At 45.9% G+C, this 26,986-nt stretch overlaps 1 protein-coding gene across 4 annotated transcripts in view; it reads left to right on the top strand.

Annotated features, from left to right (window-relative positions):
• Positions 1-26,986, top strand: part of BCL2L14 (BCL2 like 14) — a 51,530-nt gene that overhangs the window by 156 nt on the left and 24,388 nt on the right. The window contains exon 1 of one of the 4 annotated variants that reach the window (XM_043534089.1): positions 25,093-25,239. The exons of 1 other annotated variant lie outside the window; for it this stretch is intronic. The gene's annotated coding sequence lies outside the window, so the exon portion shown is untranslated. Of the gene's footprint in view, positions 1-25,092; positions 25,240-25,350; positions 25,370-26,986 lie in introns of those variants that run through there. 2 more of the 4 variants (XM_043534177.1, XM_043534263.1) reach the window with 2 other exon arrangements.

Here is a 26,986-nt window from a genome sequence, read left to right as displayed (position 1 = left end):
TAAGGTTACGTTGCTCATTTCCCCCACCAACCTGAAACCATAAACATCTGCCAGTAACCCACAATCATTTCTACACCACTCAGTCTTGGTATCCCCAATAAGGGGTTCTAACTTCAGCCTGTGTCTGGGGAATGGGGTGTGGGAAACAGCCTGTTTCTATGCAGATTCCCCAGCAGTAACAGTCCAGGGGGATAGACAGGGATGTGCAGCCAATCATCTACAAAGAAAATGCTTTTTACCACTTTTCAGGAGATATCAGTGAGCTGTCTGAGCCAAGGAAAGCAATGCAGGTCTCCTGCTTAGCTCCCCCAAGTGTCTAACCATGTGACACAGGGAAAGGCTATTCAAAACCACTTCTGCAGATGCCCACAGAATCTGCCAAGAAGCAGATGCCTTGGATGGTAAATTAGCTTCCACAGTCTGGCGTTTGGGGCTGCATGATTGCCATCCAAAAATGAGGAGCTGGAGGGGGAGGCACTGGCATTGAGCTCCTAGCTGGCTAGCACCTGGCCAGCATCAGCCATTTCATTAAGAAACATTATGACATTACAGCATTAACCCATCTGGTGCCTAGGAGTCAAGACTTCCCAGCATTGTGCAGAAGAGAGAAAAGCATAAAGATTTACTTGAGTAAAAGGGACCCCAAATAAAAACTACAGCTGTTGCCCTTTGAACTTTTCAGCAGGAATGGCCCCTGGAGAAACACAACCGGTCAACATGTTGAAACAGGACAGATCCTTAGTGCACTAAAAAGCTAACTTCCTACATCACCATTTTAACTGTATTTTTTCTAAATATGCATACACATTCCCAGCCTGTCTATGCCTACAAACAGCTTCCATCTGCTGACATCCATGCATCCCAAACACCTCTGTTCATAACGTGCGCCTATCAATGCCCATTCAGGGCTTTCTATCTGCCAGTGCAAATCTCTTTTCTATCTCATGCTGTAGATTTAACTGCCAGATGCATTGTTACACTGAGGATCACAAATGCCTTGCCCAGTAAGTAGCACGTGCCTTTTTAAAGTAGAGTCTCCTTTTCTGTTTTCACCATTTAGAAACTAATCTTATCTCATGTTATAAGCAAAAAGTGCTTCCTCAGTGCAAAGTGTTATTCATTATTATAGACAAACAAGTGCCAAATCATCCCTCTAAAAACAAGCGTGTTAGAGATGCAGGCAGAAGTTTAGGGGGGAGGGGAGGGTTTGGTTGGGTGGGAGCGGAGGATGGTTTGTTTGTTTTGTCACTCTGAACATAGGCACCAACTCCATGTGTGTTCCAGGGCTGGAGCACCCATGGGAGAAAAAAAAAGTGGGTGCTCAGCAGCCAGCTCTCTCTCCCCACCAGAGCCTCCCGTCCACCAGCAGCCTCACCAATCAAGTCTTCCCCCTCCCTCCCAGTGCCTCCCGCCCGCTGCAATCAGCTCTTCTGCAGCGTGCAGGAGGTGCTGGGGGGAGGGGGAGGAGCGGAGACAGGGCGCGCTCAGGGGAGGGGGTGGACCTGGGCGGGCAGGGGTGGGATGGTGGGGGAAGGGGTTGAGTGGGGGTGGGGCCTGGGGGAGAGTGGGGGATTGAGCACCCCTGGGGCCCAGAGGAAGCCTGCGCCTGTGACTCTAAGAACATAAGAATGTTCGTGGTCAGATCAATGGTCCATCTAGACCACTATCCCATCTTCTGACAATGGCCAATGCTAGATGCTTTAGAAGGAATGAACAGAATGGAGCAGTGATTGAGTGACCCATTCCCTGTTATTCATTCACAACTTCTGGCAGTGAGAGGCTATGGGACACCCAGAGTATGGGGTTGCATCCCTGAGCATCTTGGCTAATAGCCATTGATGAACCTATCCTCCGTGAATTTATCTAATTTTTTTTTTAACCCAGCTATACTCTTGGCCTGCACAACATCCCCTGGCAATGAGTTCCACAGGTTGACTGTGCCTAGTGTGAAGAAGTACTTCTTTATGTTTGTTTTAAACCATCTGCCTATTCATTGCGTGACCCCTGGTTCTTATGTTATGTGAAGGAGTAAATAAAACTTCCTTATTCACTTTCTCCACACCATTCAAGATTTTATAGACCTCTATCATATCCCCCCTTAGTCATCTCTTTTCTAAGATGAACAGTCCCAGTCTTTTAAATTTAACCTCAGATTAAAACTGTTCCATACCCCTCAAACCATTAGAAGCTGCTTGCGTGGTATGAGTGACAGCACTGCTGGAAAGAGAAGCACTGTTACCCTTCTCTGTACCTTTTTCAGTTCTAATATATCTTTTTTTTGAGATGGGGTGACCAGAACTACATGCAGTGGTCAAGGTGTGGGTGTACCTTGGATTTATGTAGTGGCATTATGGTATTTTCTGTCTTATTATCTCTCTCTTTCCTAATGGCTTCTAATATTCCAGTATTTTTGACTGCCAATGCACATTGAGCAGGTGTTTTCAGAGAACTATCCACAGTGACTCCAGGATCTCTTTCTTAAGCAGTAACAGCTAAGTTTGACCCCATCATTCTGTATGTATAGCTGGGTTTGTTTTCCAGCGTACATTACTTTGAACTTATCAACATTGAATTTCACCTGCCATTTTGCTGTCCAGTCACCCAGTTTTGAGATCCTTTTGTAATTCTTCACAGTCAGTTTTGGATTTACAAAATCACTCAAGAGAGTTATCTGCAAACTTGGCCACCTCACTATTTACCCCCTTTTTCCAGATCATTTATTAATAGGTTGAACATCACAGGTCCCAGTACGCCTCTTTAGGGATCCTGCTATTTCCCTCTCTCCACTGTGAAAACTGACCCTTTATTCCTTAACCTTGCTTCCTATTTTTTAACCAGTTATGGATCGATGAAAGGACCTTTCCTTTGATCCTATGACTGCTTACTTTGCTTAAGAGCCTTTGCTGTGGTACCTTGACAAAGGCTTTTTGAAAGTCCAAATACACTGTAGCAACTGGCTCACCCTTGTCCACATGCTTGTTGACTCCCTCAAAGAATTCTAATAGATTAGTGAAGCATGATATCCCTTTTAAAAAAGCAGTGTTGACTCTTCCCCAACATATCGTGTCCATCTATGTGCCTGATAATTCTGCCCTTCACTATAGTTTCAACCAATTTGCCTGGTACGGAAGTTAGGCTTGATGGCCTGTAATTGCCAGGATCACCTCCGGAGTGATTTTTTAAAATTTGAGTTACATTAGCTATCCGCTGGTACAGAGGCTGATTTAAGTGATAGGTTACATACCAGAGTTAGTAGTTCTACAATTTCCTATTTGAGTTCCTTCACCAGAACTCTTGGGTGAATCCCATCTGGTCCTGGTGACTTATTACTGTTTAATTTATCAATTTGTTCTAAACCTCCTCTATTGACATCTCAGACTGGGACAGTTCCTCAGATTTATCACCTAAAAAGAATAGCTTAGGTGTGGGAATCTCCTTCACATGCTTTTCAGTGAAGACCAATGCAAAGAATTCATTTAGCTTCTTCACAACAGCCTTGTCTTCCTCGAGTGCTCCTTTAGCACCTTGATCATCTGGTGGCCCCACTGATTGGTTGGCAGGCTTCCTGTTTCTCATGTACATAATTTTTATTTTATTTTTTACCATTAGTTCTTGTGTATTTTGCCAGTTGTTCTTCAAATTCTTTTTTGTCCTGCCTGATTATGCTTTTACACTTGACTTGCCAGAGCTTATCCTTCTTTCTATTTTCCTCAGTAGGATTTGGCTTCCAATTTTTAAAGGATGTCTTTTGGAATCTAACTGCCTCTTTGACTCCGTTTTGCTATGCTGGCTTTTTTTTTTTTTTTTTTTGGTCTTCTTACTGTGGTGTTTTGGTTTGGTTTGGTTTTTTTGAGTCATACATTTAGTTTGAGCCTCTGCATTTAGCATGCTCAGAGAGACCCATTCATGCCCAAGTTTCACTCAGGAGTGAAGATTTTGTGACCAGATTATGAACCTCAGAATTTAGAGACTTATAATGGAAACAGAAGCTGACTTATGTATAAGCAGTGCTAACATGGCTCTATAGTACAATTGGCTTTTTAAACTGTCTCGTGAAATGCAGCCACCTTACAATGAAGACCGGTGTGCAGCTCAACACAGATTCAGCATTGTCTGCAGAAATGCTTCTTTCTTTGTGCTTTTGATTCTATACACAAAGGGCAAAACATCTACTTTTGACCTCGGTGGCTTATCTTAGGTAAGCAGAACCACCAAGGAGAGAGAACAGAAGTAAAGTCTCCGTGAGATAGCACAGTACGTGACTGCTGTCTACCAGCTGTAGCAAGGGTGTCACAGATCTGCAGCAGGAAGGGGAAATGTGTCTCCTTCTAACGGTGCAGTACAAGAAAGAAGCCACAAATAAGGTGATTATTTTCAAAAGAAAAAATAACTGGGACAATTTCATGGTGACACTCTTTTAGGTTCAAACGTCAGCATATGAAAGACAGAAGTATAGTTGTTTGTTTCACATGTTCTGGTGTCACTCCTGCTAGCTTCTAACTCAGCAGTGACACATGCATATTTCCAAAAGTGGATGGTTTTTTTCCTAGTAACTTTATCTCCTGAGCGAACAATGAAGAAGTGTCATTCACATGCACGCTGAGCAAAAGGGCAGCTTAGATAGCAACTCCTATCATTTGAGTTTTCTCTTCACTCCACGCACTGTTTGTCACGCTGAACTCTTGTTCCCTGGGACTGCTTGTTCCTGGCACACACATACACAGAGCAAATTTTGGTGTAGCAAGTCATCCTGAACAAACATTTTGTAGTTATTTAAAAAAAAAAAAAATCCACATGCTTTGGCTGATTGAATGAAACACTGAATTTCAAGAGTCCCAAAATGATGTCCCAGGAACTTCTATGAAAAACTGGGACATACAAAGTGATTGTCTCTGCACATTATGTGTGTTGTAATTTTGGTTAGGCTTTACAGAGAAGCTTAAGGAGTTAGGTGCCCAAATCCCATTGGACTTCTTTTCCACTTTAGTACACCATTATTATGCTGGTCTAGCAGAGTGGAGAAACAAAGTCTTCTATTTTTAAGGATTTTGAAGTACAGAAATCATAGGGCTCGGCTGGCCAATCTCTGCCCTGGGGATCCCACTGACTTTGGGCTAGTGTGCATGCCTCTGAGAGTAGAATTTAACCTCGAGGTTTGGGGAGTCAGGCTTTAAAACAAAAATCAATGACAGCACAACAAAACACGCAGTCAAGAGCCAAAGTCAGCGTAAGGGGTAGGGCATAAGAGCTGGGAACGGGAGCAAGGCAGAAAAGCAGGAACTGGGAACTGTCGGGGAAGCCGGGGGGAGAGGGTCTGGGAGAAGGAGGAGAGGTACAGGCTCAGACGTGAAGCTCAGAAGTCAGGCAAGTAAGTAGGCAAGGTCCATAGCAGCAGCCACCCAGGGATTCCTCTAGATGCTCGGACAACTTCCTGTTCCAGTGCCTCTTTCTGATTTAGGTAGAGCTTTCCAGCCAACCAGTGGGGCGGGACATCTCCTCCAATCAGGAGCTTTGTGGGTGCGGCCCTTTGCAAGCTAGAGCTTCGCTGGTCCTCTTCTCCAGTCATTCAGGTGAGGTGCTGGGTGGCAGTCTTCGTGCCTTCAGCTGTTGCTGCCACCTACAATGCCACCCACCCCGCAGCAGATACCTCCACATCCCTACCCTGTTGCCAAACGAAAGGCTGTCAGCTGGGCTAGGGAGCAGAAGAGAAGTTTGCTCCCCTGGGCAGAGGCCTCAGAGAGCCACCACCGCCATAGCTCCTTCTTCTAGAACCAGAATCCTCGGGCCTGATGTGACTTAGCTCAGGCCCTATGTAAAAGAACACCTTACGGTAAGAGCCTGTTTTATGATTATTTCCTGCTTTAGAAGGCAGAGGGATGCCCAGGCCCATCTCCTCTTCCCTGAGCTTTGGATTTCTGCTTGCAAAAATAAGCCCAAATCACTCTGTCCCTGTAGGTGAACAAGACATTGTGGGTCCTGAGTGGGTGGAAAGTCTCCTTAAGGACAAGTGAGAGGAGGGTGGGTAGGAAGCAAAGGAAGAAATTGCTGCTGCTAATGGACTGTCCAAGTGGTTTGGCATTCCGATGGCTACATACAGGATTATGGAAAAGCAAACTTCTCCATAGCAACATGGCTTCTCTCTGTTAAAAATGTGCACCTTATTTCCAGTCTGCATTTGTCTAGCTTCAACTTCCAGCCTTTGGATCGGTTCTCTGCTAGACTGAAGAGCCTGTTATTACATATTTGTTTTCCACGTAGACTGTAATCAAGTCACCCCTTAACCTTCTGTTTGTTAATAGACTGAGCTCCTTGGGTCTATCACTTGAAGGCATGTTTTCTAATCCTTTAATCATGCCTTTGGCTCTTTTCTGAACCCTCTCCCATTTATCAACCTCCTTGAATTGTGGAGAACCAGAACTGAATGCAGTGTTCCGGAAGTTGTTGCACCAGTGCCAAATACAGAGGCAAAATAACCATTCTATTCCTATACAAGATTCCCTTGTTTATGCAGCCAAGGACAGCATTAGCCCTTTTGGCCACAGTGTCATATTGGGAGCTGACTATCCACCGTGACTCCCAAATCTTTTTCATAATCACTGCTTCCCAGGATAGTCCTACATCCTGTAATTATGGCCTACATTCTTTGTTCCTAGATGTGTACATTTCCATTTGGCCATATTAAAACATATATTGTTTGCTTGCCACCTGGTTTACCAAGTGAACCAGATTGGTCTGTATCAAGTGACCTGTCTTCATTATTTAACACTAACCCCCGATTTTTGTGTCATCTGCAAAAGTGGTGATTTTATGTTTTCTTCCAAGTTATTGATAAAAATGTTAAATAGTGTAGGGTCAAGAATTGATCCCTGCAGAACCCCACTAGAAACACACCCGTTCAGTTATGATTTCCATGTTTACAATTACATTTGAGACCTATTCATTAGCCAGTTTTAATCCATTTAAAGTGTGCCTTTCTAGTTTTTTTAAATAAAAATGTCATGTGGTATCAAGACAAATGCCTTATAGAAGTCTATGTGTATTACATCAATACTGTTACTTTACCAACCAAGCTTGTAATATCATAAAAAAAGATATCAAGTTAGTTTGACAGGATCTGTTTTTTTCACAAACCTGTGTTGATTGACATTAATTATATTACCCTCCTTTAATTGTTTATTAATCAAGTCCCTTGTCAGCCTCTCCATTTTGCTAGTCAGGATTGATGTCAGAGTGACAGGCTTATATTTACCTGCATCATCCATTTACCCTTTTAAAATATTGCATATTACCTTTCTTCTAGTCCTTTGGAACTTCCCCAGTGCTTCAAGACTTATTAAAAATCAACATTGATGGTCTTGCAATATTCTCAGACAGCTCTTTAGAAACTCTTGGATGCTGATTTTAAAATGACTAACTTTAGCAGCTGCAGTTTAAGAGCCTCCTGAGATACTAGTCAAATGGAAAGAGTGTTATCATATGATATGACTAAATCATCTGTTTTTTCCCAAATGCAGAACAAAATATTTATTAAAAACTTCTGCCTTTTCTGCATTATTGATAATTCTACCCTTTCTAGCTAATAACATTTTAGAGGACAGCAGCTACCACACCTTTGTTACGTGTCAGCCCCGCAGCTCACAAGTTAACATGAGTATGAAAGTTATCTACTTCCCCTCCTTTTCTGCCATATTGCCAAGTAATAACAGTGGTATGGGAGCGGGGGTGAATGGCTTGAGAGTAATGTCTGGAATTTGGGGTGCGAAGGAGGAATGTAACTTTCAGGAAACTTGTGAATCTATGCTGAAAAGAGGTTGCTGGCGTGCCAGAAAGGTGGGAGAGAGAAAGATTATTTTCTGGGCATGGCCTTTAATTGTCTAATAACTCCTTGAAACACAGCTGCTGGCATAAGCATGATAACTGCCAGGACTGTGGGTCTTGAGAAGAAAATTGTATATCTGCTGGCCCTCCAGGACCCAGCCACATCCTGGAACTCGGCTCATCTGGTGCATCAGTCAGCTTCAAGCTTCCTTGGTGAATCAGAAGAAAATCCAGTGGCTGTCTGCCACACAATTAAATGGTGCATTTTTTCAGCATGAGTGAGCAGAGCTATTCCTTTTCTGAATAGGTCCCCAAAGAGGGCAAACCCAAGGTCTGCTGAAAGCTGATGAGATTGCTCATGCAAATGTGGCGCCATCTGGTGCTGAGAGTTTGCCAAAGCAGCACCTCAAGAAATCCTTGTTAAAGCTCCCGTTGTACCACAATGAAGTTCCAGCCTCTTTTCCAAAGTTTGGCTGAAAAGAAAGCCTTTTTGGAATCAGAAAAGGAGTACTTGTGGCACCTTAGAGACTAACAAATTTATTCGAGCATAAGCTTTCATGAGCTACAGCTCACTGCATCGGATGCAGTGAGCTGTAGCTCATGAAAGCTTATGCTCGAATAAATTTGTTAGTCTCTAAGGTGCCACAAGTACTCCTTTTCTTTTTACGGTTACAGACTAACACGGCTGCTACTCTGAAACTTTTTGGAATCAAAGTTACAAAGTGAAGTTATAACTAGAGCCCCCTTGGAAAAATAATCAGAGAGTAGGAAAGGGATGGGATGCTTTGTGCACTGCCTGTGAGCTCTGGATCTATAACAACTTGAGTCCCCTGGTGATCTCAGAAATCTCCCTCCACCCCATCTCACCCCAATTCTAGCTCAGATCTGACTGGCACACATTGCAGATTTGTTCCCCCACCCACCAAAAAAATTATGATGTTTCCCTGTGCAAATGGTCAGTTATCACTTGGGATCCTAATTTTGTCCAGAGGGTAAAATATATCACTGTCCTTGAGTATGATCAAATTATTGGCCCTGAATCAAACTTGTGGCAATATCATTTTTCTAATGTAAAGATAACAGATTATTTGCCCATCTGTATCATCCATCTCTATCCTGCCTCAGTGCAGCTTAGCCACTTAGCACTATATATTTTTTTAATCTAAGTCACACTTGAGTAATTTGCATAGTTAAGTCTGTTTCCATTGACGCAAAGTTGTGTAACGTTTTAGACATAGGGTAACATTTTCAAAAGTGCCCGAGTGCCTTAGCAACCCATATCCTATTGCTGTCCATAAGAATTAGGCTCTGAAATGCCTACATTCCATTTGAAAATGGGAGCTAGGCTCCTAAGTAACTTAGGTGTTTTTGAAAATATCACCCAGAACCTAAAAGAATTAGAAATGTGCAGCCAGGCCAGCCTGTCAGCTCTGCAAGGCTTGGCTGGCACAATAACAGAGTGGGAGAAGTGTAAGGCGTGTGCCCGTACCTTAGGAGGGGAGGCTGGTGTGATTGTACCCTCTGAAGGAATATTGGGCTGATACCCCAGCAGGTTTGTAAGGAATTGCTGCTGGAGGAGCTGTGTTTCAGATGAGATGTAGAATCAAAGGTCCCAAGTGTTTTATGGGCCGTAAAGTGCTTCTGGCAGTTTTGAGAAGCATAGTGGTGTTCTGGCAAAATTCCAACTTAAGTATTTTTGTCTACTTACATTCTCCCTGCATTTTCACTGGCTCTGGGATTCGTTTCTACATCTTGTTGCATTGTTTTGCTGTGTGCTGTTAAATAGCTGCTACCTTCCACCCCAGAAGCAGCTGTCTTTCAGGAAAGGGAGAAGTGATCACGCTCTGTAGAGACCTCTGTGTTCCTTGCCCTCTTGCTGTGCGGTGAAGAAGGGGAGTAAGATTACGGAAAAAAAAGCAGTGGGACTGTGGAAAGGGAAAAGGCAGCTGGGCAAGTGTCATGGGGTGGTGTCCTGTGAGTCTCTTACCTCAGGTACAGACCACACTCACTCCAGGCCACCTTTACCACCATGGTGCTTTATTATAGTGTTCTATCAGGCTACTGCCTGGAGGACTATTTACATACAGACAAGTCCCTGTCAGCTCCCTCTTACTTCGGGGAGGAGGGGGGGGGGGGAGTAGTATTAGCAGCAGCCAGCTCTGCTTTCCTTCCAACTCCACACCCCCTTCCTTTCCAGGGCTTGCCTCCTCTCTATTTATCTGTTCCCAGCTGCTGGGTTTGCTTCTCTCTCTAATTAGCCCTTCAGCTGTGGCCCTACTTGTCAATTGATCCTCTGCTTAGGTCCCAGTTAACTCAGGTTGGTGGGGATGTGAGTGACAGGGAAAAGGGGGAGGCAGGTGTGCAGACAAGGGGTGGAGTCACAGTTAATGGTGTACATTCCCCTCCCCAAAATGATGGAAGAATCTCAGTAAAATGGAAAGTGGCCTGGACTGCATGTTCTTTGATGCCTTCGACTACCCCACCCTCCTCACACACTCAGTGACAACATGGTATACAGTCATGGGCTGGAAGCATGACTTGATGGCATGGCTATGGTAGGGAGAAGAAAACACACTGCTTCCTGTGGTCTACTGGGGGTTTGCAGGGTTGGGGCCCTGGCCACTTACAAATCTGAGTTTTGCTTCTATTCTAGTCTATGATTTTTATACTGTCATATCTGAGCACCTTCTAGTAGTGCATTAAGCTACGTGACTTCATATCTTTCACATATTGGCTGTTCTCTCATCCTCTCCCCAGAGGGAGAAGCATGTGCAATGGAGTGTCTTGTTTGTCTTCTGTTTGGTTGTTTGTTCTATAAATGTACCTGTTGCTGTGCATTTATACTAGAGAAGGCAAGGTTGAAGAAACACACCTTGTACTTGGAGTGGAAAGTGCTGAGGTTTGTGATGGTCCTTAGTTCCTGGGGAATTTCATTCCACAGTCTCATACTGGCCCCTGAAGGAAGGGCTGTCTCCTGCACAGATGAGCTTCACCTTTATTGCTGAGAGTTCTGTTGTGCCAGAAGAGCATAGTTGTCAACCATAGTATTTGTCCCAGAGCTTTAGATGACCTTTTAGATACCCTGGGCCCAGACCACAGAGTGCTTTGAAGATAAGGACTGAGACCTTGAATGTGACTGGATATTGTATGGGAAGCCAGCGTAGGGAGCTGAGCACAGGTTTGATATGTTCCCAGAAGTGTTCCCTCTAATTTTTCCCACGCATGTGTAGAATTAATTTTGTTATGTGCACCAATATGGAGGTGATGTGTGGCACATCACCTCCATATTGGTGCACATAACAAAATTCATGTGGCAGGGGTGTGGCTGAGCGGTTCGGAGTGTGGGAGGGGGCTCAGGGCTGGTGCAGAGGGTTGGGGTGAGGACTCCGGCTGGGGGTGCAGGCTCAGGGGTGGGGCTGGGGATGTGGAGTTTAGGGTGCAGGCTTCCCCTGGGCTACAGTGGGGAGAGAGGACTCCCCCCAGCTCTCTCTCCTCACAGCAGCACCTGGACCTGGGGGGAGAGGTGCCTCTCCCCACCACGGCAGCGCTGGGGCTGGGGATGCGGGATAGGTGCCTCTCCCGCAGCTGTGGCAGGCACAGGCCAGGTCTGGGTTGGGGCCAGGGGAGGGGCGCCTCTCCCCCGGTCACGGCAGGTCTGGGGCTGGGCTGGGGCTGGAGGAGGGGTGCCTCTCCCCCATCTGCGGCAGGTCCGGGGCTGGAGGAGAGGCATCTCTTACCACTGCAGCCCTGAGCACCTGCGTGGCACTTAATAGCCTTCTGCGTGGCCGCACAGCTTAGAGGGAACTTAGGTTCCCAGTAGCCTATGTTGCTGAAGAGATGCACTGGGGTGTTCTGTACTAGCTGGCATTTCTTAAATGTCAAGACTTCATACCCAGGTATATCACATTGTTTTAATCCAGCCAAGAGGTGATAGACATGCAAAATTGATGCCAAGGCTTTGTCATCGAGGAAGAGTTTCTTAGCCAACTGGAGCTGGTGAAAAGCCTTACTCACAGATGCCGCTATGTGAGAGCTCAGTATCAGCCAGAAATCTAAGAGTGCTCCTAGACTGTGGACTGAATTGACCAATTGTGGTATGTATCTTCAACCAACAGCAGCTGCACCCTGGCTGCAAGCTCTGCAAAATACTTTCCTCTGACCACCAGCATCACCTCTGTCTTGCTTGGGTTGAGCTTCATCTAAAAGCTGATCTCATCCAAGCACTGTACCATCCTGGTAGCAGTGGTGCAGTCATATGTGATGAAGGATAGGCAGAGCTGTATATCATCTGCATATAGCTGGCACTTGAGTCCATGTCATCTGTTCCGTTCACCTAGTGGCTTCATCTAGATATTGAAAAGGACCAGAGAGAGAATTGATCCTTGTGCAACCCCACCAGAAAGGGGTATAAGTGCAATTTCCCATCACAACTTGTTGGAAGCATCCTTCCAGGAAGGATTCAAACCGTTTTAGTGCATTACTCTAGATTCCTGCCACCTCTCTCAGGTGAGACGGCAGAACCTCATGGTCAACGGTGTCAAATGCTGTGGAGGGGTCCAGCAGGATGAGAATGGATGTCTGTCCTCTCTTCATTGACAGGAGGAGATCATCCATCAGTGCTACAAAAGGGGTTTTGGTTCCATGTCCTGGCCTGAATCCAGACTGCTGGCCTCCAAGCCATTCCACAACAGAAATGATGCATCAGCATTAGTTCTTCTCCAGGTGCAGGAGAGGAACATACAAGCCATAGTTTGTGTACCAATTGGCTAGGTTTATAGAGAGCTTTGGGGTGCTTCCAGGTGAAAGATGCTCTGTACAGTATATGGAAGTTGCTATTCAGGGGGTGTGCTTCTGAACCTGGGGTAGAGGATGAGCAGATAATCCTGTATATGGAAGATAATTGCACATCTTCTCACCCATTGCCCTCCAGTGGCTTCATTTATCCACTCATTCGAGCTGGCAACAAAAGACACAGGAAAAGCAGTAGGCTCCCCATAGTACAGTATGAGGGAGGTCTCTGGCTTCAGAAACCACATTCCTTGTTCTGTTGTGTGCATAAGGAATTGCAGCATTCCTTAGAACTGTGCGTCTCTGGACTGTGAGAAAGGGTATCCTCATGTGGTACCCCAGTTCTAGGTCATACCCTGGGGATCCCGTCACACTGACTGTGACCTCACTGCTTGAGTTTTTTCCATCTGTAAAATAGGCAAGTTTTATTATTCCCATCCATGATGGTAAGGGCATGGAAAGGATAAATAATGTCTATCTATGTCAAGCACAGCTGCACTGCTGTAGTGCTTCAGTGTAGACACTACCTACACTGACAGGAGCGGGTTTCCCATCAGCGTAGGTAATCCACCTCCCCAAGAGACAGTAGCTAGTTCAACAGAATTCTTCTACAGAGATTTAGGTTAGCTTAACTACGTTGCTTGGGGATGTGGATTTTTCACACCCCTGACCAACATAGTTAAACCAACCTAAGACCAGACCTAAGTATTACTCAGTTCTGAGTTTTAGGTCACATTTTTCAAACTTGTTATCTAATATTAGGCATTTAAATAAGTGACCTGAGTTTGAGGGGCTGGACACTTATAGCTCCCACCCAAATTTGTCAAAAAATTTTCATTAGTGTATCAGTGAAGGCTTCCAGAGATCTGAGGCAGCAAATCACAAAATTCTTGGCCAAGATTCAGGGCCAGTCTTAGGGAAAGTGGCACACTCTGGGTGAACTTGTATTTTGGTGCCCCTGCTGCCTCCCCTGGATCCCCACCCACACCCTGCATCACCCCTGGCCCCTGCTGCCTCCCTTGACCTCCCCCACCCATCCCCCATTGCCCCTGGCTCCCGCTGCCTCCCCACCCATAACTCCTGGCCCCCATTGCCTCCCCCCATTCCATGAGCTCCATTACGTGGCCTCACACCCAGGCCCACCCTGCTCATTGCCTCTTGACCATGGCACCCCCCTCACCATGATGTCCAGGTGGTTGCCCACCCATAAGGCCGGCCCTGCCAAGATTCCTACTCCCCAAGGTTGCTGTGAACTCAGCAGTCCTTACAATGACTGCCCTGATAGTATCTAACACATGGCTTTTCAAAGGGCTGTGAAATACCCGCAGGTATTGTGAAGAAAGTTTATGTTGGGTCTCCCAGGGTCTGCCCACAGGAAAAACTCCACCTGCCTGAGATGCCAAAATGAGACACCACTCACCTTGAAGACATTCAGACTAGGACTGGTCATAAATTTTCCAATGAAAATGCCTATTTGTTGAGCCCAAAAATTTTTGGCCCAAAACATCGGGGTTGGATGAACATTCAGCGAATCCAAGGCAGGTATCCCACAGAGCCCATCTTGGATTCCTGATGAACTGCTGGGCACCCCAGTTTTTTCTAAGGTCCACAGCTCAGGGGCAGAGACCTACCAGGAGATTGCCCGAGGACTGGGGAACCCAGTGATTCTAGTATCTGCGGCTCAGGGGCAGTCTGACATGCCAGGACTTCCAGAGTTTCCAGGCTCCCTGTTATGGGTCGGGAGCCTGAGAGCCCCAACTCTAACTGGAGCTTGGTTTCTGGATCTGTATGAGGGAGCCTGGAAGCTCTGAGAATCCTGACCTGAGCTGGGGCTTTCAGGCTCACTGCCATGGACAAAGGAGTCTGGAGCTCTTGGGGGCTCCCAGGGTCTGCAGCTCTGAGGCAGCCCCACCATGCATACTGCCCTGGGGCCAATGATACCAAGGCTTCCAGACTCCAGGCCTGCCCAGGAGTCAAAGCCCTGGTGCCCCCTGAGTCAGTCTGCAGGGAGTTGCTGGGTGGAATTCTCTGGTTGCTGGGTCACTCTCTCTAAGTTTTCATCCGAGGTTCTCAAAGTCCTTTAAAAACACTGGTTACTTGCCACCAGACAGGAGATCATTTCACCCCCAGCAACAGCAGCCATCTCCGCATGGAAACACAGCGGCTAACAGCACCAATAAACTCCATACAACAGTTTTAGGACAAAGTGAAGATGAGTAGCATATCCATTGAAACAGCTGGAAAGGCTAAGGTAAGGGGAAGATAATTACCTAAGCTGGAATTTGACCAACCTTGTCCTTATGACAAGTGCCACGGGGAGCTTCAATGACTGCAAATGGGCAGAGTTAGAGCTGGTTAAACAGTGGGAAAAATTCTTCACAAATTTTCTGGCAGGGAAAAAAAATTGAGTCGCTTTGTTGACTCTGGTTCAACCATCTGAAGAACTGGCCCAATGGGGAGAGAGGAAAATAGCTAGTTGCGAATACTATTTGAAGAGCAGCCCACTGGCTGTGTGGAAAAAGGGATGGTGATCATCAGACTTGCAGCAGGACCAGGCTTCCTAGCGCCAGCCTAAGGCTCTGATTCAGTGCTGACTGAGAGGGAAAAAGAGTATCCTACTGAGTTACCTTCCTGCAGCGCCCTGGTATATTTCCTGGACATTCTGCATTCAACTATTGCTCAACCCTGCTTAGGCTGGGAGCGCCAGAGTGAGAGCAGTATGTCTCGTGGGTAGGGCTCTGGGATGGATGCCAGCAGCAGAAATTTCTCCTGCTGTATGACCTTGAATAAGGTACTTCACCTCACTCTCTGTTCCCCCCTCCTGCTCTTTGTCTGTCTTGTCTATTTAGACTGTAAAATTCTGGGGGCAGAGACTGCCTGTTACTATGTGTTTGGGTATCACCATAGGGCTTTGATCTTAGTTGGGATGTCTGGGCACAATTGCAATACAAATAAATAATAATGGCAGGATAACACCACAAGGGGGATTGTCAGCAGCATCTAAATGAAACTGATGTTTACAGTGGGCTTTTTTGTCAAATGCATTTCCGGCTATGTTACTCTGCATGGGGCCCAGGCAACGTGTATCTTATTACTTAAAAAGCCTTTATCTCCAAACCGTTTGCTAGGCAGAACATATCAGGCACTAGGAGAAATGTTTTCATGAGCAAGTCATTGCTTATCTGTCCTTTTGGCACAAAAATTGATAGAGTAGGAACCCAGCACCTGGAACTGAGCTTGGAAGTGCACAGCCAGGCATTCCATCTCATTCACAGCTGAAGAAATGCAATGGAAGATCCCTTTCGGGATATATGCAGCTGTGGTCCAATGTGAACCATTCACAACCTCCTGTTTTTTCTGCTGGGCTAGAGAAAGGGAAAAGTACAAAAATAAGTCAATGGTTAGCTAAAGAGAAAAGGAGGTAGATTTAAAATGAGAGCTGGTGATAATGAATGGCTGAGTGATGTGATTAAAGGGGAGAGGGCATATATTTTTAAACCAGAAAGTTGTATGTTTTATCTCTCTCACCCCTTGCCTCAGTGAATCACTCTTCTTTTGAGATTGCAAGCTCTTCCAGGCAGGGACTGTGTGTGGGTAGTGCCAAGTACATGGTAGGTGTTACTGGAATACATATTTATATTCAAGCTCGCTGTAGCCCGAGGGCTGCCGACAGATTGCCTCAACATCAAATTCAGGACACTGCAGGTCCCAGGAAATAAATTGTTTCCATGCATTTAACAACAGTGCTTTGAATTGTTCATGTTTTTTTAAATCCAGATCAGACTGGAATGCAGTGGATGTATGAAACAAGAGAAGTTGTTTTTAAAGGAAAATAGTAGTGACTAGTTAGACCTTAACTAGATAGATATTTACTAAATAAGAAAATATACTCTCTCTATAAAAAGGCATTTTCACGGCAGCTTTCTGAAATGCCTTCCAATGTTTCAATATCTGCATCCAGCAAAGGGGGCTATTGTGTGTCTCACTTGGCTGCCATTTTAATGACACCAAGAAGCCCAGGGTCGCTTGAATTTGACTGGAAAAATTCAGGCCCCGTCAGAAAGCAGTGGATGCACTTTTTAAAAAATAATGGAAATTACCTTTGTAAACAGTTTTGAAATTCATTGGGGGAAACTCAAATAGCTTTGATCACCTCTGTGAATAGAGATAAGGTCTGAATTCTGCACTGCCTTACACCTGTTGAAACACCACATAAGTAATTTTGAGGGAAACACTAGGGGTAACACTTTCAAAAGCACCTAACTGACTTATGAGACAAGTTCCATTTTCGAAAGTGACTTAAGAGTTTAGGTCCTTTTTGAAAATGGGACTTAGGCTCCCAAGTTACTTGGGCATTTGTGAAAATTTTCCCCTAAGTCACTGAGCTAGCAAAAGGTTGTCATTTACCAGAGTTTTTGCCAAAGAAGGGAGTCTCTGGTGAGACTGTGCACTTACCCATACACAGCTCTTGGCTAGGTAATACAAATGTAAATTTTTTTTTTTTTAAATAAAAGAATAGTGTATAAAGTAATGAGGCACAGCATGTTTTAGTACATAGTGCACAGGACTGGGAGCAGAGCTGGGCAAAAATCAGACTCTCTGTCCCATGGGGAATTCTGATATTTCAACATTTGTTTTTATCCCCAATCAGGAAGAAAAGTTGAAATATTGAAATTTGTCATGGAAAAAAAAATTGGATCAAAATGAAACATTTCAACATTCCTCAAACAGAAATGTTTCCTTCAACTGCATTTCCCCATTGGGACACATTGCCTCATGGGAGTTGTAGTTCGGGAGCCTGCTGTCCCTATTCTCCCCTACAGGCCAATCTCCCTGTTCTGACTACATCTCCCATGAAGAAAGAATGAGGGGCAGAACTACAACTCCCATGAGGCAATGTGCTACAATAGGAAATCAAGATGGGTGAGGTAATAGCTTTTATTGGACCAGCTTCTTTAGTTGAAAGCAACAAGCTTTTGAGCTGAAGAAGACATTGTCTCTCTCATATCCCAGGACCAAGACTGGCTACAACAACACTGAAAACATATAATAGGGTAATGCAGTTTAATGTTGAGATGACTTGAAACAAAACACTTCAGGTCAGTTCAACAAAACAAAATATTCCATTTTGGTTTTCCTAATGGAAAATAGAAAATTTTCCAGCAAAATTGAAATTTTCTCACTGAAAACTATCATTATGTGGCAATTACACTTTGCATTCAAATGGTTTTCCCAACCAGCTCTCAGTGAGCAAGACATGACAACTGTGCTCTCTGTTATGTTTATCTATGTACAGTGTCAGTAGATGGCACTCCAGAATAGTTAGCACTGCTCCTGGCTTTTATAAGGCCCTGTGACAAAGTTCTGTCCTTGTCTCCATGGGTCCTGCATTTCCTGGCAGATTACACTAGCCTCAGAGGCTCACTGTGACCCTCCACATACCCTTGTCTCTAGAGAGAGAAGGGTTCATAGCTTACTGAGCCATTTTCATCATAAGCCAGCGAGGGAGGTGAGGAGAAGCTATCCTCCCTTGCATAGTCTCTGTTGTCTCCCAGTCTCAGTGATTAACTGGGGGGAGAAGCCCAGGCCCACCCTCTACTCCAGGCTCCAGCCCAGGGACCCTAATAGTATCAGCTATGGTAGCTGACCTTTTAGAAACATGACACATACAATTCCCTGGGCTACTTCCCCCACAGCAGCCCTCACTTCCTCAAGCTCCCCTTCACCCTTACCTCAGGGCCTCCTTCCTTGTGCCTGATATGGTGTATACTGCTCAGTCTCTCCAACAGCACAACTTCCTCCCACAGCTCCTGACATCCACACCCACCTTATTAACTGGGAGGCTTTTAACTAGTTTCAGTCAGTCCCTGACTGGCTTCAGGTGTCCCAATCAACCTAGCGTTCTCCCTGCCTTCTGGAAAGTTCTTAATTGGCCCCAGGTGTCTTAATTGACCTGGAGCAGCTGCCATTTAACTTATCCTGGTACCAGGGATTTGTTCAGCCTGGAGCTAATATATCTATAGCCATGTGGCCTTTCCCGGTCACAGACCCATAAAGCCTATTGTTGTGCACTGCAAATGACTTCCCTTGTACAGCTCTTTACATCTGTTGTGACAAAATGAATCCCTAGTTTCTGATCCTTGCTCTACCACTAACAACTTCTGTGCCTCAGTTTTCCCAGCTCTAAAATGTGGATAATAAAGTTTCTGTTGTGAAGGATAGTAAATTAGCCTTCTCTTGTGCAAGTTACTCTGCACAGGTGGCCCCCTACGTCTGCAAGAGGCTCCACTGACTTCAGTAGGGGCTCTCTACAGGAGCACAAGAGTAACTTGGAATAACTTGCAGGACTGAGGCCTTCATGCTGCTTTGAAGATTTAAGGTTTTATGTAAGTGCTAAGTCTTATGATTAATGGAATAATAAATTGAAAGAACCAGGAAGATTGGAAATCCAGTATTCCCATCTCAGAAAAAAGCCCTGGTGCACACAGATGTTAGGCCTTAGCTTAAATGAAAAAAGCAACTTTTATTGTACGCTTAAAAACAACAACAACCCTATAGCAATAATGCCCAAAGGAATGCAGAGAAAGAAATCCCAGAGTTTCACAGCTGTGTGCCTTCCTCGAAGTTGAGGATTTTATTCCATGCATTTCTTTGGGTATCATTGCCCTCATTTAATACGAATTGACAAAGTTTGAATATATTAATGATGTAGGCTTATCAGTCTGCCATCTGTGGCATGCATTTAGGCTTCCACCCTCTATTCCTGCACAAAGAGCAACAGTTCAGCTCATTCTTGGAGCAGCGTCTCTGGTCTGAAAATTAGTATTTCTCACTTACTAGGAATATGCTACAATAGAGCCAGTCTGCAGAAATCCAAACCAAAGTCATTATTGTCGCCGACCCATGCGTATACAATAATCATCACAGACTGGAACTGTACTGCATCAATCTCTGATCCCCTTGATTCATATGGTTTCATTCAGCTTGTGGTCTCCAATTCTATAATCCCATTTTGCCTTTACAGCCATCAACTACAATGAGTCAAGTGCATAAGAATGTCTTTTTATTATTACTCCTCTCTCCTATTCAATGTTTGTACAAAATGTTCCCATTTTTAAAAAAACCAGGTATCTCGGTTTGTGCCATTGTTCTAACAGGAGGAAATAAACTATTATGCACAAAATGAGAGTATACAAAAGGAAAACAGGGTTGCTGATGCCATGAGCCTTAAAGCAATGCAGGGAGCATAGGAAAAAGCTTTGCTGTGGGTGAGAGATTTATCATGTATTTAGGCAGAGAGCAAATAACGTGCACAACACATGCTGTCTGAAAACTGGCAAGGGTAGGACTCAAACTCAGTGTAGATCGGTGTTGCTCAGCAAAATGAAAAGCCTCTGTGGGCAGACGGACCAGCACAAGTCCTATACATCAAGTAAGCCCTTGGTGCTAAACTTTCTTGCACCCGCCTCATGCTTTCCCTCTACATGATTGAATTTCAGCCCTCAGTGTAGCTGCACCAAAGGAAACCCCTAGAATAGACAAGGAAAGCTGGGATTTGCCTGGAAGTTGCTTATCCCTGCATGAAATTGGGATCAGCTCCACTGGTGCTAGGGTTGCTCACTTTCTAATCACACAAAACTGAACACCCTTGCCCCATGCCCTGCCCAATGCCCTGCCCCTGACCTGAAGCCTCACCCCCCCCCCACTTACTCCATTCCTCCCTCCCTCCTTCTCTCGCTCTCCCCCACCCTCATTCACTTTCACCAGGCTGGGGCAGGAGGTTGGGGTGTGGGAAGGGGTGAGGGTTCCGGTTGGGGTTGCAGGCCCTGGGGTGGGGCCACAAATGAGGGGTTCAGGGTGTGACAGGGGGCTCCAGGCTGGGGCAGGGGGTTGAGGTATAGGAGGGGGTGAGGACTCCAGCTGGGGGTGTGGACTCTGAGGTGGGGCCATGAATGAGGGGTTTGGGGTGCAGGAGGGGGATCAGGGCTGGGGCAGGGTGTTGGGGTGTGGGCTCCAGGAGGCAGTTTGGGTGCGGGAGGAGGTCAGGGCTGGGGTTAGGGTGCAGGAGGGGGTGAGGGGTGCAGGCTCCGGCTGGGCGGTGCTTACCTAAGGCGACCCCTGGAAGTGACCGGCATGTCCGTCTTCTAAGGCGGAGGGGCCAGGGGGCTCTGCGTGGTGCACCTTCCCGCAGGCACTACCCCCACAGCTCCCATTGCCCACGGTTCCCTTAGACCCACTGCACCAGCTACTGGACTTTTAGTGGCCCAGTCAGTGGTACTGACCGGAGCTGCCAGGGTCCCTTTTCAACCAGGCATTCCGGTTGAAAACCGGACACCTGGCCACCCTAACTGGTGCCCACCCCTGCTTCCCCTAACTCCACTAGGGCATTGCACTGGTGCAGCTACGCCAGTGGCTAAAATCAGGGCTAACTCCAAGGGTGTTGACATCAGGTTTTGGCAGATATAGGGCTTTCTCCTGTGCCACCGCAGCTTTGTCACTGGCTCTGGTGGCCCCAGGGTAAAGCAGGAAATGACCTTCAAAAGACAGTTATTTGTGCTCTGAAGCTCATGCCTGTATTTCGTTAGTGACCTGGGGTCTTCAACAGTTTTTTTTTTTAAAGAAAATACACTTCTTCAATTTCTTAAAAATAAAAGCCATCTCACTAGGCCTCTCGAGAATCGTCCCACCTAGAGGGACCCTGGGATGGGGGAGAGACCTCTGTGGTTCCCATACCACTCCACACCCTGCCCTCCACCCCCAGCAGCTGACACAAGGGAAAAGGGAAGTGTGGCAGTGATTCTCAACTAATAGAATGACCCTCTTGGGGCAAACGGCAGCTGGGGTCAGAAGTCCATCCTGATACAGACTGTCTGAGGAACAGGGGGAGCACAAAGGTATCTTAAAGCCACTTTTGCCTCGCCCCTCCTAAGCTGTGCTGCTGCCCAGGACCTGGTCCAAAGATAATGATGTAAAGAGCTGACACCCCTCCCACACTCCCCCCACCCCAAAAAGCCAAAAAATTAAGCTTTTGGGGTTTTTTTGAGGGATCTTCTCCCCCCCGCCTCCCCGGACATGCAGTAAAATGAATAATGCCCAGGATGGCTTTTCCGCTCTTTTTCTCTTGCTTTCTTCCCCCTTTTCCCACTCTGTAACTTTTGAAAAGTTGAGGGAATTTTGAAAAGTTAGAGTGGCAAAGTTAGAGCTTAATTTTGCCATATGTCCCTCTGTAATTTTTTCAGAAGTGGAGAAGTTTTGAAAAGTTACAGAGTGGAAAAAGGAAAAGAGAGAAGACAAAAAAGTAGAGCCTCTCCCTAACCCCTGATATCATTCAATGGCCAAAAATGGGAGAAGGGGGAGGGAGAAAGGGATGACAAAAACTTGAATTTGTGAAAAAACTGCGGTTTTTGAAAACCTAAATGAAAAATGAGGCAAAAGTTAGGAACAGAACCTAAACTTGGTCTCATCCATGCTCCTACCCACTTACACATCACGTCTTCGTGACTTGTGCAGGAATGTATATTTGTAATCAGGCTGTGTCAGTTAAACTTTAACTAAACATGTCTGTTATTTTTCTGTCCTTCCAAAGCTGATGCCCCGACCCTGCCCTGCCCCCACTCCACACACCTAAGAAAAGCCAAGTAGAGTCATTGTGATCTCGGGTATAAAATATTCTCCCTCCTCCGTGTTACTCACATCTATAAAATTGCAATATTTCTTGATGCTCTACTGAATGTCTGATCAGTTTCATTCTTTCCCAATGGCTGACTGAATCTCATTCTTGTCTTATGAGTTTGGTTGTCAGGGGATATGGCTATTGGTTAATTTATGTTAGCTATTTATGAAGGGAGGCTTTTATTTTTAATACGAAACTTTTGGTTGTCCGTCTGTCTGCTCGCTCGTAGGCCTTGGAGCCAGAAAACATGAGTAGGAAGTGATGAAGTAGCAGCAATTACGTAACCGATACCCTGGGAAGCAGGGTCTGCGGGACACTGGGATTAGAACCATCTGCCCAACAGGTGTCACAGCTGATCCAAATCTATTGCTGATTTGTTTCTATCAGACTGTAAAACTGAGGCCTCATCCACCTTATGTAAGCGGGGGAATAGTCCCGCTCTTCTGGGGAACTTTCCTGGCTTCTGCACTACCCCGGTGAAGTGGCCTAGCGAAAGGATCTGAGTCCTCGCTCCCACTTCCTTTACCCAGTGGCCTCCCTGCCCTTGAGGACTCTCCTTCCACTCTCCTGTCTGGCAGAGTCCTTGTAACCCCAACAAGGCTGGGCCCAGGGTTCCTGGTGGCTCGACCCCCAACCCTGCTGTGGTCACCTAGGACAGGGGCTAGGGTGTCCCCACTCCAGGGTACTCTCTCTGCACTGGGCACATCTCTGACCCACTGACCATTACATACAATTTAAAGCAAATGCAAGTTATTTAATCAACAATTAATTTTAAGAAGAAGAAGGAAAAATGGGAAAGGTTAAAGGAAACACATCACCCCGCTCTGTGGCAGGGAACCTCACAAACAGGGTCTCTGGAATGTCAGGATAGTTCACAGGCTGTTCCTTGTATGTCCCAGGCCTTCTTCTCAGGCCCTGGCTGTGCTGCGGGGATGCTGTGGGTTGGACACGTGCTCTGGTGGTGGCCACACGCTCTCAGGCTCTAAGTGGTAGGACCCTTCTTCCCAGTGTCGCCCCCGCCCTGTCGGGGTTACGATCCAAGCCTGGCCTGCAGAGCCTCTTGGCTGAGGTGTCTCCCTGTGCTGGGCTCCCAGGGTCCCCCTCGCTCTCCCCAGCTGTTCACCGCACCCAGCTCCGCACTGCTCCAGCCCCAGCTCCACCACTCTGTCTCTGCACTGTTGCTGCTGCTCTGCCTCCAGCTCCCTGGGCTGCTTCTCTGGCCCCTCTGGCTCTGGTTGCTGCAGCTCTGCTCCCAGGACAGGTCTGCTCTGCAGGCTGCTTCTGTGACTCTGCTCCCAGCACTGACCTGCTTCCTGGGCTGCTCTTCTGGCCCCTCTGGCTCTGGTTGCTGCAGCTCTGCTCCCAGGGCAAGTCTGCTCTCTCTGGGCTGTGCCTCTGGCTTTGGGGCTGCAGCTCTGCTCCCAGCACAGGGTCTGCTCTCTCTGGGCTGCTTTTCTGGTCCCTCTGGATCTGGCACAGCTCTACTCCCCAGCTCAGCTCAGCTCAGCTCAGGCCCCTGCTTTCTCCTTAGCTTGGCCCCACTCTGTCTGACCCAGGCAATTCCAGCTCACATGGAGGACGGGACCTCCCTGGCCTCCTGACTCCCTGATTAGCCTGCGTGCCCTGTCATTCAGGCTGACCTGGAGCATTGGCTTCTCCCCATTGTTCCTGGGGGCTGTCAGTCTCAGGGTCCTGATTTCCTATAGACCCTTCCCCTTTTAATACTGGGAGCTAGCCAACCAAAACACCCCCACTGACTGTTAGTAAGGGGGCAACAGGCCCCTTACACTTAGGGTGTTTTGTTTTGTGCCACGGTTGTATAGCTGATATGTGATTTTGGGTTTTGGTTTGTTTGATGGGTGTTTTGTTTTTTGCTACATTAACTATGCAGGTAGAGTGGTATAGTTAAAACAACAAAACAAACCAAAAAACTAACCAAACAAAGCTAGTGTGGATACAGCTATACTGCTATAAGTCACCTTTATAACTTCATCCACACTAGGATTTTATGCTCATATAACTATTTCAGTGAAGATATCACCGCCCTAACCAGAATTGTTCTACCTGTACAACTTTTCTATTGTCCTCAGACAAAGGTTTTCGTGTCTTTAATTGTATAGAATGGACCATTTTTAAAGTAAAATTATTGTCACGGCGTGATTTCGTTTCAAGCTAAGCAGGACTTCACTATAACTGAACTAGCATCTTGTGTATTGCAACAATTTGAAACAACCTGCCACTGTTTTATGAGCTCACTGTCAACTGAGTTTTGTTATGAGTTCACCAGGTGTGGCTTTAACTGAATTTTTCTTAGGCAAACATTTCCTTAGGTGAAGGAATTATACAGACTTTGATCCTCTGCTAGCTGCTGGAAAAGCCATCCTGACACCACCCCAACTAAGGACACTAGCCAGATTTCATCCCCACCTTAAGCTGCCCAAGCATCTGAATAACCCCTGACCAAGGAGAAACCCCCCCTCACCTAACAACCTCCATGGGCTACAGCCCAGCCAGTGCTCCCAAACCTCGCCTTTGATAAAGGAGGACACTTATCTAATACCCTTAGTTATAGAAGAGGCTCCCGCACTCAAACTCCCCCAAGCTACCACAAAAAACCCTCCTTGTATATGAAATGTATAAATAAAAACACATCAACAGAATATTTTCAGGCCTTTTTTTTTAATGGCAACAGAAACCTGTTTTTACACAAATAAACATTCCCTTGCAGTCCTAGCGAATCAAGTTAAGGACCAAGAGAAACACAAGAACTGAACAGAGCTACCCTGATTTATACCAGCTGCTCCCTTTTAAAGATTTGTGGGTGAGGCAGCCTCAGGAGTTCTTTGGCTGGCTGATCTGAAGATACATTTAAGAATGGGGCAGTGCCAGCTGGAGCAAAGCAGTCAGCTCAGGTAGAAGGCAAACGGAAAATGCAAGAAACCCAACAGGCATACACCAAGGTAAAGGGCAGGAGGGTGGGTAGCTACCTAGCACAAGAGAAGCAAGATGGAAAGTGTACAAAGAACTTAGTCTGATTTCAGTCTGAGGAATAAGAATGGAGGGAGAGAGAATGTGGACAAGAAGTTCAAAGTGAGTCTGTTGTAAGTGTGTATGCTGAAGGGAGGGCAATGCAGTAGCACTCTGAGAATGGATGTTGAGGGAGAGATTCAGTTTTATTGTTAAGAGCAATGTGGAAAAGGCCAAATTCTTAGATTGAAGGAAAAAACACCCCACTGTGAGGTGCTCAAATGATGGTGATGAGGGGCATTTTAAGTATTTTAGATAAATCCCATGTAATTATGGCAACATATGATCCAAAAAGCAAAGGCTGGCCCTGAGACAGATGCAGTCAACAGGTTATAATAGCCACAGCATATGCAATGTTTTGCTAGCACAGCTTACTAAGCGTGTTGGCACATGAATGTTCTTGTCTTGCAGTGGTATAAAGTCTGATTAAAACAGATTGCAGGGTTAAAAAATGGTGCGTTTCATTTCTTAGGGAAGCAGGTTAATGAAGTCATTAGAGGAGCAGAAGTCAGGTTAAGTAGGTTCTATTCTCAGATCTGTCGCTGAGGCCAGGCCTGTACTTAAAAAATTAGGTCAGTTTAACTACCTCAGTCAGGGTGTGAAAAATACACACTCTTGAGCAGTGTTAAGTCAACCTAAATCCCTGTGTACACAGCACTACTGCTACCACCTCTCAGGGAAGTGGATTACCCATGCCAGTGGAAGAACTCCTCCCATCAGTGTAGGTAGTGTCTACACTGAGGCCCTACAGAGCCACTGCTGCAGCTGTGGTGTTTGAAGCATAGACAAGCTCTGACTTACTTTGTGACCTTAGTCAAATCACCTATCCTCCGTGCCTTAGTTTCCCTATATGTAAAATATCTACAACGCACATTGTGTAACCTACTTAATGAATGTTTGTAAAGGGCTTTGAGATCTGTGATTGGAAGTTGCTATTCAGTATAAATGCAAAGCAGCATTTTAAACTGTACTCCCGTTTATCTCCCAACAGCTGTTTTATTCCCTTGAAACACGTGAAATGAGTCGGTGGGGTTTATAGTCCAGTCTATATTACCCAAGACACCACTACACAAAAATCTACCCTCAGAACTGGCTTCCTTATGACAGTCTCATAGGGTTGCCAACTCTACCTAAAGTTATTCTGGGAGATCTTTTCCCCCCAACATATGATGTCACTTTCTTAAAATATCCTATTAAAATTTCCCAGATTGCTTTCAATAGTCACTGGGAAATTGATGTCAATTCCGGGAAACTCCAGGCCAATCCTGGAGGGTTTGAAATTCTACAGTCTCCGCTGAGCAATTCAGTCTGCAATCGCTCTTCGTCCTAAAAGCTCCCCCCACCCATCTGAACTGAGGCACAAAAGCTGCAGGAAAAGCTTATAATGCCACTGTACCTGTCCTGTGGATAAATGCAGGACTTCACTCTCCTTGGCTGTCAAGCTAGCACCTTTCACAAGCACTAGGCCCACATTTACCCTTCAGTAAAGGGGCCCAATTACAACACAACAGACCCCTGACCTGATGATAACCACAGTTAAACAGTTCTGTGTCCAGGGGACCTAACCACATCTGAAAACTGGGTTAGAACTTTGGGCTGAGAGCTATAGCAGCAGTGTAGACCACCAGGCCTGTAAAGAAATATGGTGTCACTGTTAAGAGCATCATGTGAGTGATCAGT

Source organism: Chelonia mydas, chromosome 1 (genome assembly GCF_015237465.2).
Source record: "Chelonia mydas isolate rCheMyd1 chromosome 1, rCheMyd1.pri.v2, whole genome shotgun sequence".
NCBI lineage: Eukaryota > Metazoa > Chordata > Testudines > Cheloniidae > Chelonia > Chelonia mydas.
The sequence above is the reverse complement of the archived record's forward strand: the minus strand, read 5'-3'. Positions and strand labels throughout refer to the sequence as shown.